The sequence below is a fragment of the Homarus americanus genome, unplaced genomic scaffold (assembly GCF_018991925.1).
Source record: "Homarus americanus isolate GMGI-L3 unplaced genomic scaffold, GMGI_Hamer_2.0 scaffold20930, whole genome shotgun sequence".
NCBI lineage: Eukaryota > Metazoa > Arthropoda > Malacostraca > Decapoda > Nephropidae > Homarus > Homarus americanus.
The window spans coordinates 10,448,611-10,460,480 of NW_024748502.1; positions in this window are offsets into that span (position 1 = coordinate 10,448,611).

The following is an 11,870-nucleotide window of genomic DNA, read 5'->3' on the forward strand; positions in this document are numbered from 1 at the left end:
CCAACTGTGATTTTTCAAAGCTCGGATTTATTTCTAACTCAGTGGCAGAGTCCAGCATCTTGCCAAGAGGACCAGACCATCTGTTGTTTGAAAGAGTCTTGCCATCCAGCTCCTGGATCAGATGTCTGAGTGGCAACTCGTTGGTGTGGAGGTCACAAACAATCCAGACCAGCTTCCTCCCAATCTTCCGCTCTATCCACTGTATGACCCCCCTTGCCACCCTGTGTTCGTGTTGGTGCTGTCCCCTCCAATGGCCTGCAGGGTCTGGTCTACGTTCCTCTCTCTGAGCCAGTTCACAATGTTGTCTGCCACTTTCTCAGCTGGTTTCCTGATGTCATCTTTCTCTGGAGTGAAATGCCACAAATACTTCCCTCCTGGTTCACTGCAGCAGGAGTAGTGTTCCTCCTTCACCATGGCAGGGAACAACTTGTCAGAATCTCCAACTTTCATGAACACTTTAGTGTCATCCTTTCTCCCATCAAAGAACAAACAATTGATTCCATTTTCTCTTATCCCCTTATCACACTCCTCTTCTAGGTTACTGACAAGTTTCTCCTGAGCTCTCCTTACTTTGTTTATGATCTATCACCAGGTAGAACATCATCAAATTGTTATCTAACCACCGTCAATCAGGCAGCTGTTGCTATCTCTGCAGTTTCTCTGAAGACCAATTATTGGTGTCGCATGCTGGCCAGAAGCATGCTCAGGATATCTTTCTATTTCAATCTTATGCCTGGAAGGTTTGGGATCATTATTTTCTGGGTTAGGGACAAAGTCACCATTCTCCTGGTCAGCACCCGGATCAGCCATGGGGAAGTCATTAAACTCTGAATCAGCTTGACTCCAATCATCGGCCTTTTTTACCTCACCCTGGGCCTTCTCAAGTCTCTTTTCCTCGGCAACTCTTCTCCTCTTCTGTCTCTCTGTGGCAGCCTCCTGTCTCTTGGACTCCAGAATATCTTGGCTAGAAATCATGAGAGCCCCTATACTGCCAGTCTTCTCTCTCTGTGCTTTGACAAATGCCAGTTCGATCACAGGAATCTTCAGTTCACGCTTGCAAATACAGGAGATGTGGGCCTCGGGTTTACAGTCACGATCGCATCCAAACTCAGGACAGAGAACAATTGGGCACTTGCAAGTAATTATGTCAAATAACTGGTCCAGTTAGCAGCAAGCTGTCATAACTTTCTGGTTTCCTCTCCCAAGAGAGATATCTCTTGCCTTTTCCCCAGCAGCACAGCAGTCTCTCACTAATCTTCTTCTGACTTGTTATGACTGGAGGCTTAGACAGGCGTTAGCCAGGGTGTACTATTACTTAGGAGCAGCTTTGGTCATATCACTGGCAATGTCTTTGTTTGTGTAAGTTCTTTGGTTCTTTTTCACTGATTTGCCTGATTAAACACCGTATCTCAAAAGCATCTCTCAATGTAGGCAACTCCGGCTTCAGGAGCTCTCCCAGACCCAAGATAGTGACTGAGATGGCTGGATTTTTTATTCCTCATCCTGACACAAGCAGCCATCGCAAATATTATCAACTTATAAATGCATCAGAATCTGAAACAGAAAAAAAATATTGTTAGTTGGGTTGTTAAAGAATGAAGTCAGAAAGCAATGTTCACTATTTAATTGTAATGCACTAATGCAGCTGTACGTTAGATTTTCGATAAATTTCACGCTAAAATTTACCTAGCAAAAGGTTGCAAAATATTGAAACTGAAATTATTTCCTGTTTATATACACTAAAATCTACCAAAAAAGTGATGGGCCATTAGTTTTAGCTGATCTTTCCTCCTATGACACACCCTAATGTGACATGTCAAAGACTTCAGGCCACCTGACTTATTGTATCTTGAACTTAGAAATTATTACATTGAATCAGGGGTGCTTGAGGACATTATTGCTGCTTATCCCAAATTTGCTAGCCCACACTGATTAGTCATCAATTAGAATATGACTCCTAATGTATATTAACCACTGTCCTGCATGGCAGTGAACAGTGATATCACCCTCATGATTGTGACCTATATATACTCTTAATGAATATGATGTATTTCTTTGTGTATGGCTGTGGGAAGTGATACCACCCTCAGTGTCAAGACCTGACTGAATTACTCAGAATAGGCAAATTGTACCCCAAGCTTTGTCAATAAATTTGTTAACTAACTCCCCTCCTTCACCTACAGAACGAAAGAGTAAGAATAAGAAAACAAAATTAGAGAATAAAGAAAGAGTGAAAGCAAATAAACAATTAAAAATTAATAAAATTATGGAAACAATGCTCATTTATTACATGTGGTGGCGAATGGTGGTTTGTTTCATAAATCATCTTTCTGTGTGCCTTAACCGTTCGACCATGCCTACGATATTATATAGTTTTAGAGTATATTGAATTTGTGTTTGATAATTAATTGATGTTAGAAATTGATAATATTTTTTGAGGTTGCTGAGATAATCTTTTGGTTGATTTTGATGTTAATGTGTTTTGATGTTATCATACTGTATGATGAATATACTTTAAGAAAAAAAAGTTAAGCGACTAATGATGGGGAAGCGGGGGACGGGGCAACCTCAAGTGCCCAGCCCTCAATTACGCCACCCCTTCTTCCCATCCGCCCTCACCCCAACCCTGCCTCGTCAACTCCTCACCCTAACCCCGCCTTACTTCCCCCAACCGCTCCCTCACCCTCACACTTACTCGATGTCCGTTCAGCCTTCCCTACATGTCCCTTCCCCTGCTGCACTCCCCTGCCCCCTCACCCTGCCCTTCCCCTGTTTTTCTGTTTGTATTTATTTATTAGAGCTTAGTGTAGTTGACATAATGAGGTGGATTTCCATAAACACCTTTCCTAGTGACCTGTCCACTGCTATTACACCCGTAGTCTGTATTTGAAAGTTAATGACACCTATTCCATGACATAACCACCTTTAGCTCTCTCTCGCTGTCCTGCATGGGTTACTTTCAGATTAACGAGACAGACACTGTGTTGCATAATATCATGAAGGCGTAATGACCTCGCAATGTCTCATACTAATCTCCCTTGGGCCAGATGTAAACCCAGTATTTGCAGGTCTATAAAATCCTGCTAGTGGGTGTGAAGTCCATGTCACTAGACTTCCCCACTTGAGTCATACCTCCATCACTTACACACTAGAGGGAGACCAGTAAACAGTCAGAAAGCAGCAAAACTTGTCTAGGATGGCAATAACAATGCACCCCTGCCGGCTTATTCCTGTGCTGCCCAAAACAGTGAAACCCAACGGAGAAAATGATAAAATGTCACTGTAACATGCCCTTTCGTCAACTTGGGTATGCCGGACGCAGAGATGTCCCCAGCTGGGACCCTATCATCATTGTTCCAGCCAGGCCACCAGCCTGACGACACCATCTGGTAGATTGTTGATCCCGCAGTCATCAGGATGGAAGGAAATATCTAGGGATGATGGAGATGATTTGGTGCCTCTCTTTGACCCAGAGGCCTTGCCTTCATTGGTTGGCTATGAAAGGGCTGATCTTAATTGTGTTGATCCAAAGTCAACGTGTTGGCTACAGTCAGTGCTTGCAACATCCAGACCATTTGGATGTTGTCTGGAGAGAAGTGAGAAGTTGATGTCACCAGAGTCATAATGCACTCTGTTCTGGAACACCTTGTCCCGTTAGTAGCTCTATTAAGGTTCCATCCCATAGGCACCTACCAATGTACTGTAGATGTGCCTTGCCGAAACTGATGGAGTGAGGGAAGCGTGTAACGGTGCAACCTAACAGTTCACGGAGGCGTCAGTGTGGATGGGAATATGGTCACTGTGAATACGATCGATGCTGTGTGTCCTGATCGGAGATGGAGAGGCAGATACTTGTGGAGTTGTTGGGAAGTTGGTGGAGAAGATGATCCTATGTCCTGTGGGATGGATGTTCCCTGTGTAGAAAATTTATTAGCTGGTCCCCCCACTACAGGAAAAGCTTCAGTTCCCGTTATAAGTGTGATATTAAGCTGCCCTGTAAGCCACCATCGTTACGAAGAGAGACTAAGCCGCTGAATTCAGTTACCAGGGAGGAGGTACTAATGATATGGTCAATAAGAATATCTCTAGACAGTTAGTACATGTTGGATAATGTACTCAAGAAACGCCGTCTCCAGAAGCGATTGGTTCGCTCATGGTAGATGGAAACCGAAAGTTAATGAAAAGTAAGTGTCTGAGGAAACCCACCCTCTGCAAATGTTAACTCGGTGTCAAGACCTGACTGAAGTACTCAGAATAGGCAAACTGTACTCCAAGCTTTGTCAATAAATTTGTTAAGCTAAAAAAAAAAACTGTATCACTACCTGCTGCCAGATGTACCATCATCATTTGTGAGATGAGAGACCAGCGGAATAACAGAAAATAAAATGTATGTGTGTGTGTGTGTGTGTGTGTGTGTGTGTGTGTGTGTGTGTGTGTATATATATGTGTATATATGTAACAAGCAGTTTATTAATAGAGTTGCAGCTGGTGGCTGAAAATATACAACTTACATGTGATTTAGACATAATAATATACGTTCAATACATTTACAGGGCTGTACAGTGCATAAATAGGGAGCTATTTAATATTTTAACAATAGATGCTATTCTTATATCTATCAGTGTGGGCTCTTATGGGCTGAATTTTGTTGTAGTGGCGGACTGCGCGAGGTGGGCGGGGTACTGCAGGTGGTAGTAGGTGGCGATGACGAGGATGGTGCAGTAGTCCACTACCAACTTTGCTAGTGCGTGGTGGTGAAGGTCAGTGAGGGATGATATTTCCAGGGTGGGGAGATCATTGTTGTAGCCGGAGTAGTCTGCACCGAGCATGATTCTGCAGGCCCTCTTCTGTACCTTCTCTAACTGACGTTGTTGGGTAGAATTGAGAGAAGACGACCAGGCTGGTGACGCATACGTTAATTTGGGGAGTATAAATGTGTTGCAGATAGTCATCAGCTCTGGCGTGAGTGCCCTAAGTGACCTGAGTCGTCGTAGCATGTAGAGTCAGTACGAGGCTGCCTTGATAGTGTTATTTACATGGGCCTTCCAGTCCAGTTTATGGTCTATAGTTACACCCATGAGTTTGGCAGACTACACTAACTGGAGAGGATGGGCACCCACTGTAACTGGAGTGATTGATGGTGACCTTGTTCTCCGTAGTCCATGCCTGTAGCCTGTCTAGGGTGCCTTGTAGCGATGAGTAGTCCGGTGAGGTATTGTCCACTGTAACAGGTTGGTAGGCAGCCCTAGTGCAATGGTCTTCTTGATAACAGTGCAGTGATCAACAAGGTCAAAAGCCAGTGATGTCTTGCGTTTTTCCAGTGTGCGTGTGTGTGTGTGTGTGTGTGTGTGATATACCAGAACATATAAGGTACAGTAGTATATGTGAAGTCATCTAAGACAGACATGGGCAACTGGCGGCCCGTGGCTGCATGTGGCCCGAACCATGTCTATGTGCGGCCTGCTTATTGATTGAGAAATTCTATTTAATGTGGCCCACGGTTCAGGTAGATGCAGCCAATTTATGGTCAGTAAAGCAATATTTATTAAAAAAAATAATCTTCACACGCAATTGTCTCTCTCCATAGTACCTCATCCTTCATGCCTGGCTGTCTGTTCTATCTATTCATTAAAAAATTCTATTCTTGTCTGATTAGGTCTCTGATTAGGCTAACAAAGTACAGTACTTGGGTTCATATAAAGGCGTGTTAGTTACAAGACTAGCGAGGTTGTTCTAAAACTATATTTTGCGCTTGTGAGACCTCACTTGGATTACGCGGTTCAGTTCTGTTCACCGTACTACAGAATGGATATAGAATTCCGAGAAAGAATTCCGAGGAGAATGACAAGATTACTCCCGGGCATTAGGAACCTTGACTACAGAGACAGGTTAAAGCATCTTAATTTGCATTCCCTCGAGAGACATAGTGTGAGGGGCGATATGATCGAGGTGTATAAATAGAAGTCAGGGCTAAACAAAGGTGATATAACAAAGGTACTGAAACTATCCAACCAGGATCGATCTCATAGCAATGGTTTTAAACTAGACAAATTTGGATTTAGGCGCGAGATAGGCAAACATTGGCTAAGAAATAGAGTAGTGGATGAGTGGAACAAGTTACCAAACATCATCATTAACTCGAATACGCTGGATAGCTTCAAACATAGGCTGGATGGATATATGAGCGATGGGGGCTGGGTGTAAACATATTGCTTAAAAAATTATTATTATGGTTTGTTTCATAAATGGGAAAAAGATTGATTTTCAACTGAAAATATCGTAAGGTGGACGCGACGATCAATTGTTTCACTGTCCGTGCTAATACAATATTAACATTACTTTTGGGTCAGTTAGGATATAAATTTTGGTGGGTTGGTCAGCATAAAAATACCTAAATCGTAAAACCAGAGTTTTAAGTGAATTAAGATAAAAAGTGAAAAAATTCTCTCTTCTGAGAAGTTCTGTAAATTGCCTTTGAAAATTAATATGTTGAGATGTTAGTCATTTTGAAAATTGATGTTGAAGATTCAGGGAGATGAAAAAATAACAGAGATAAATTAAATTTGCAATCAAATCCGTCTTCTATATATATTCATTTTGTGCATGACTAGTAGTAATTAAGCCTTATGTTTCCATTTAAATGGAACTGTTTTCATTAATTTGCTGCCGAATTGATCTTGATTTCGAATTGAGTTGATGCCTAATTAAACTGAATTTTTATGAGAGTATTTTGATTTACAATTATTAATGATTTTTATTCTAGGGTGATTTCATTATTGATTTTCGTTTTTGTCTTATATTGAATTTATCCATTATTTTAGTTCTCATGATTTGTGCGTTTCATATTTGACATTTTTATTATGTTTGTTTTCAGCAAATTCTAGTTTTATTACCTTAAGACTAAGAGCTTTTTAATAGTATTTTGACATGTAGTAGAATTTATTTTTCTTGCATCTGTGTCAACCTGTTCTCCTTAGTTCAGATCTACTTACATACCTTTTCGGGAGTTAATTGACATCTCGCGAATTACAGTTTGATTTGCAATTATTGAGAAACAGATGATTTGTATTGTCAATTTGATTATTATGCTAATAAAGTTAAGATACTCCTAGCTAGGATTTGGAACGAAAATTCGCAAAATATAAAATTTTTGTCAACATCTCCCAAATTTGATATAAGCGACCAGGGGAGTTGTAACAGTTCCATGATTTTTAAAGAAAATTATTTCATGCTTTAGAGAAAATACTATATATGCATTCCTGCCAAAAAGCCCTGCCTTGCCACAGGCCAAGCTAACAGTGTCCTGAGGGTGCACTAGGCATAAGCCAATAACAGTGACCTGGGAGAGTGACATCATAGGCATAACTGGGATGATTGGCTGAAGACGTGAGTTTTGTACCCAACAGCAAGTGTGCTTGATTTTCAAACAGTCTGTGTTTGGAAGAGTTTAAGTGTAGACATGTGTGTGGGTCGGTAGGCTCAACATGTTTTTTTTTTTTTTTTTTTTTTTAGGGGGGTTAGACCACCCGGGCACAGGTCACTGACCCACATCAGGGCCTGGAGGGCGAAAATATAATAATAATAATTATAATAATAATAATAATAATAATAATAATTAATAAAATAAATAAAAATTATAATACTAACACTAATACTAATAATAATATCAATAATAATAATAATAGTTAATAAAATGAATAAATATTATAATACTAATACCAATACTAATAAAAATAAATAAATAAATACAAAAAATACAAACAAATAAATCAAGAGTGAGAAACAACAGTTTGTACTGTATGTTGTGTTGTCAATAGTAAGAGAAACAAATTGAACCCCTGCAATTGTGTGTAAATGAGGCAGAAAGTCAGAGCAGCAATCTGGGAATTGGTCAAAATTTTTGTGATGCCATATGGCAGCAGGGTCTACCATTAGACATCACATTATGCTTCCAATATCTTCCCAGGAGGTAGTACCTCCCTGTTTGACAGCTGTCTACTACCTACTACCTGATGAGATATATGTAAGTAAGTGTACCCTTTGGTAAACTCCCTTTACGTGATATTATATTGTGAAGCTAGCTCAGAGGGTAGGCTATTGTTTTGAAAGTGTAATTGTCCATTTTGAATAACATCGTTAATAAACAAAGAACCGTTAAGAAAGCTTCTCATTTCACTTCCCCTATGTATGGAGTAGACTATTCCTCATAAGTTTCTTTATGGTATACAGTGATAAAGTGACCCCATGAGTAAGAACATAACTATCAAATATTTTCCCTGTGTTTAACTTATTGCATGTTAGCCTATTCTTCAGTGATCATTCTTTCCCTCTCCCCTCATTCTTCCCTCCTATAGGTTACTAGGGACGACCCTCTGGGTGGGGAGTGACCACAGGCAACCCCCCCCCGCCCCCAACCTGAACCAATGTCTTGCATGGCAGCGAACAGTGACATCACACACACGACTCTGACCTATATATACTGCTAATGAATATGATGTATTTCTTTGTGTACGAACCTCTGCTCTGCATGGCAGTGAACAGTGACATTACCCACATGAATCTGACCTATATATATATATATATATATATATATATATATATATATATATATATATATATATATATATATATATATATATATATATATATAATCAACTACCTCACCAGCCAGGACTCGAACCCTCGACCTACTGTGTGGGACTAGGGAACGTTACCGACCATACCACAAGAGCACGAAAAGCAGTGGTATGGTTGGTAACGTTCTCTAGTCCCACGCAGTAGGTGGAGGGTTCGAGTCCTGGCTGGTGAGGTAGTTGATTATATGTTCAAAGTCTGCGTGTTATATGGACTAAAAATGAAGTATATATATATATATATATATATATATATATATATATATATATATATATATATATATATATATATATATATATATATATATATATATATATATATATATATATATATGTAATATTCAGAAATTGCAGTGTAATTTCAAACACCGCGCCATTGGCGATACTGAGCTTTCAAGGTCGTCTGAGGGAAGAGAGCGCTCCCTGCACATAGCGAGAGGTTGTGGAACTAAGCCTAAGTGATATTAAATGTAATTTGCCGAATTAATAATGATGCGATTCATGAAGTTAAGGGACTATTATTGAATTTGAAATTATTATAGATCGTTTATCAGTCTGAATAATGTTACGGGTGTCCCAAGGAGTTATTAGTTAGGCAGAAAATATGTCACGTAGGCCTAAGCTAACGCCTTGAGAGGACACGAGGCGGGCTCTCTCTCAGTCACGGGGAAGCATTCAGACAAACAAGACGTCCCTGCACGTCCGTCACAGAAATAGTCACGTGGTCTAGTCACCTGTGTTGCGCTATTGCAGTATAACAAGTAAGTCTCATTCGATCTCAGACAGGGTTTAGATAGGGCAGTGGTAAAGTTAACAAGAGCTAACAGCGAGTTCATTTCAGGGTTTCCGTCAGAACCCACATGACCGCGAGAAATTGACTGCCAGAGATTGGCTGCCGTTTGAGACTGCCGTTGATGATTGATGATTAGCGATTGTCGCATTTGGAACGATTAGTGCAGGCTTGTCACTGGTCAGCGGGGATATCAAGGGATCTCTTGAGTGGACGAGTGCTCCCGACAACTAAAACGACACGGGACCAGCATCAGCATTGGGTGATCAGTTCCTACCACGTGGGTGCATAACACCACGTGCCCTCGGTCAGCTAGAAGTATTACCTACTGGCCATAGTCACCTGCAGGTGTTCTCTCTTCCCGCCCATGGATGCACTGAGAGTACACTGAGGCAATCTGAGTAAATAAATGGTCACACACTGAGACCAGGAGTCTAGGGGATACCTAGAGGAACATTTTATCTCCCTTATTACGGGCGTATGTTGAGTTGGGTGGAGCATGGTTCACGGGTATTGGTGGATCCAGTAACATCTCGGTAATAGTGACAATATTTTTGTGTGTAGTTAATACCATTTTTCAGTTACTGATATTATCTTGACGTGTAGTAATAATTCCTAAATGATTTTGAGAGTATTGTTTTTTGAATGTTTGTGTCACTAAGTGGAACCAGAGTGATACTGTGATTTAATTCTTTTAATGCATCTAATTTTTCTTTATAATTCCGATCTCAGGTATAACCTTTGTTCCCCAGAGTAGTGGTTAAGTTAGGTTAGGAAGTGTGCATCTGTTGGGGTGATATAATTTTGTTGAGTGCCCTTAAGGCCTATTCATTGTAGAGTTATTAATTTCTTATTTTTGAATACCATTTTCTCAGTGCTGGATATTATTTTGTTGAAAGCCCTTAAGGCCTGTTTCATGTGTGCAAGCAACATTTCTTAATACTTAAACTTATTGTTCTCCAATGAGGCATTGCCTGAGTTTCTAATAATTTCAACATCATGTATAACTTTTATTCCCCAGAGTAGTGTTTTAAGTTCAGGTTAAGAGGTGCGCATATTGGTGTACCTTTATTGATTGTGTTTGTAGTGTTGGAGGGAATATAAGTGTAAATTTTACAGTGTGTCTCATTCATCCCAGTCACAGACGCTATCCTTCCACGGGTCACGGACAATTCATTTTGTTTAGTAAATTTAAGTGCTCTTGTGCTGGTTCGGGATTTCTCACTAAGGGGCGCTTCCACTGCCATTACCATCTAATAATCTTTAATAAACCCCAAGTCAAGTGAGAAAATAAGGTCCAGTAAATTCCGACCGGTTACATATATATTAGGGTGTGTCATACAGAGGCGAATTATTTTTTTTGAGTTTGAAAAATCGGCCCATGGTATTAATGATGTAGTTCTATGTGCAGAATCATGTGATATCTTCAGATTTGAAAAGTTTTCATTTTTTGCTAGGTAAATTTAAACTTGAAATCTTATGAAAATTCAGTATTCTCACCCTTTTACCAACACCACTAAATAGCTTATTTAAAGTAAAGTAAATGTATCAGGTTAATTTATTAGGATGAAAATGATCCAGAATAGTGAAACGAATGATCTTGACACATTTATTAAATTTAATATTCCTTTCGAAAACAAAATCATCAAATACAAAAACCGGTTTTACTACTACGACCCGGTGTTGCTGCACACCATAGAGAACATGTCTTTCTTGCTTCTGTTTCTACTCATCACCTCCCTGCTGACCACACCTGAGCTAGGATGTAGCCTTCCCTCCCTCTCCCTGGCTGTACACGTGACTGCTGGCCTCGGCCACTTGCTGTACACAACGCCTATACTCTGTGTGCGAGGGCCAGGCAGGGACATGCATGGGCTGAAAACCAGGAAAGCTCTGACTTGAACATTGGTGAGGGCTAAGAGAGTAAGAGGGCCTCACTGCCAGCCTGATGTTATCCAGATCTATGAGATCAGTGAGGGTCTTGGCATCTCCAGATTGGACTTCAGGAGTCTTCCTGACCCTGAAGGAATCGTCACCAACTGATTCGTCATGCCCAGATCCTCTCATAAGTCTCATATTCAAGATCTTTTTGACTGCCACTCTTCTCTCCTCCTCATCCTTACTGCAGAGCATTGTCTGCAGAACTGCCCCGGGATGAGCATACCAGGAAGATCTCCTCACAGTCTGCTCCACAATCTGAACAACCTTCCTTGGCTGACTCCTCAGGAGCTCAAGCTGGAAGAGAACATGCCTCAGACCTTCGGAGAACGATGACTTGACCTTGGTGTTGAACCAATTTGGCAAGTAGACACTCACGATGAATTGGACAATAAGTCTCAGGTTGTGAAGCTGGTTCCCTTTCAGTTTATGATGAGCGACCCAAATTCTGCAGAACCTGAGAGCCGTTGTGAGCCACCTAGAATGTGAGACTGGACCCATCTGCAGGT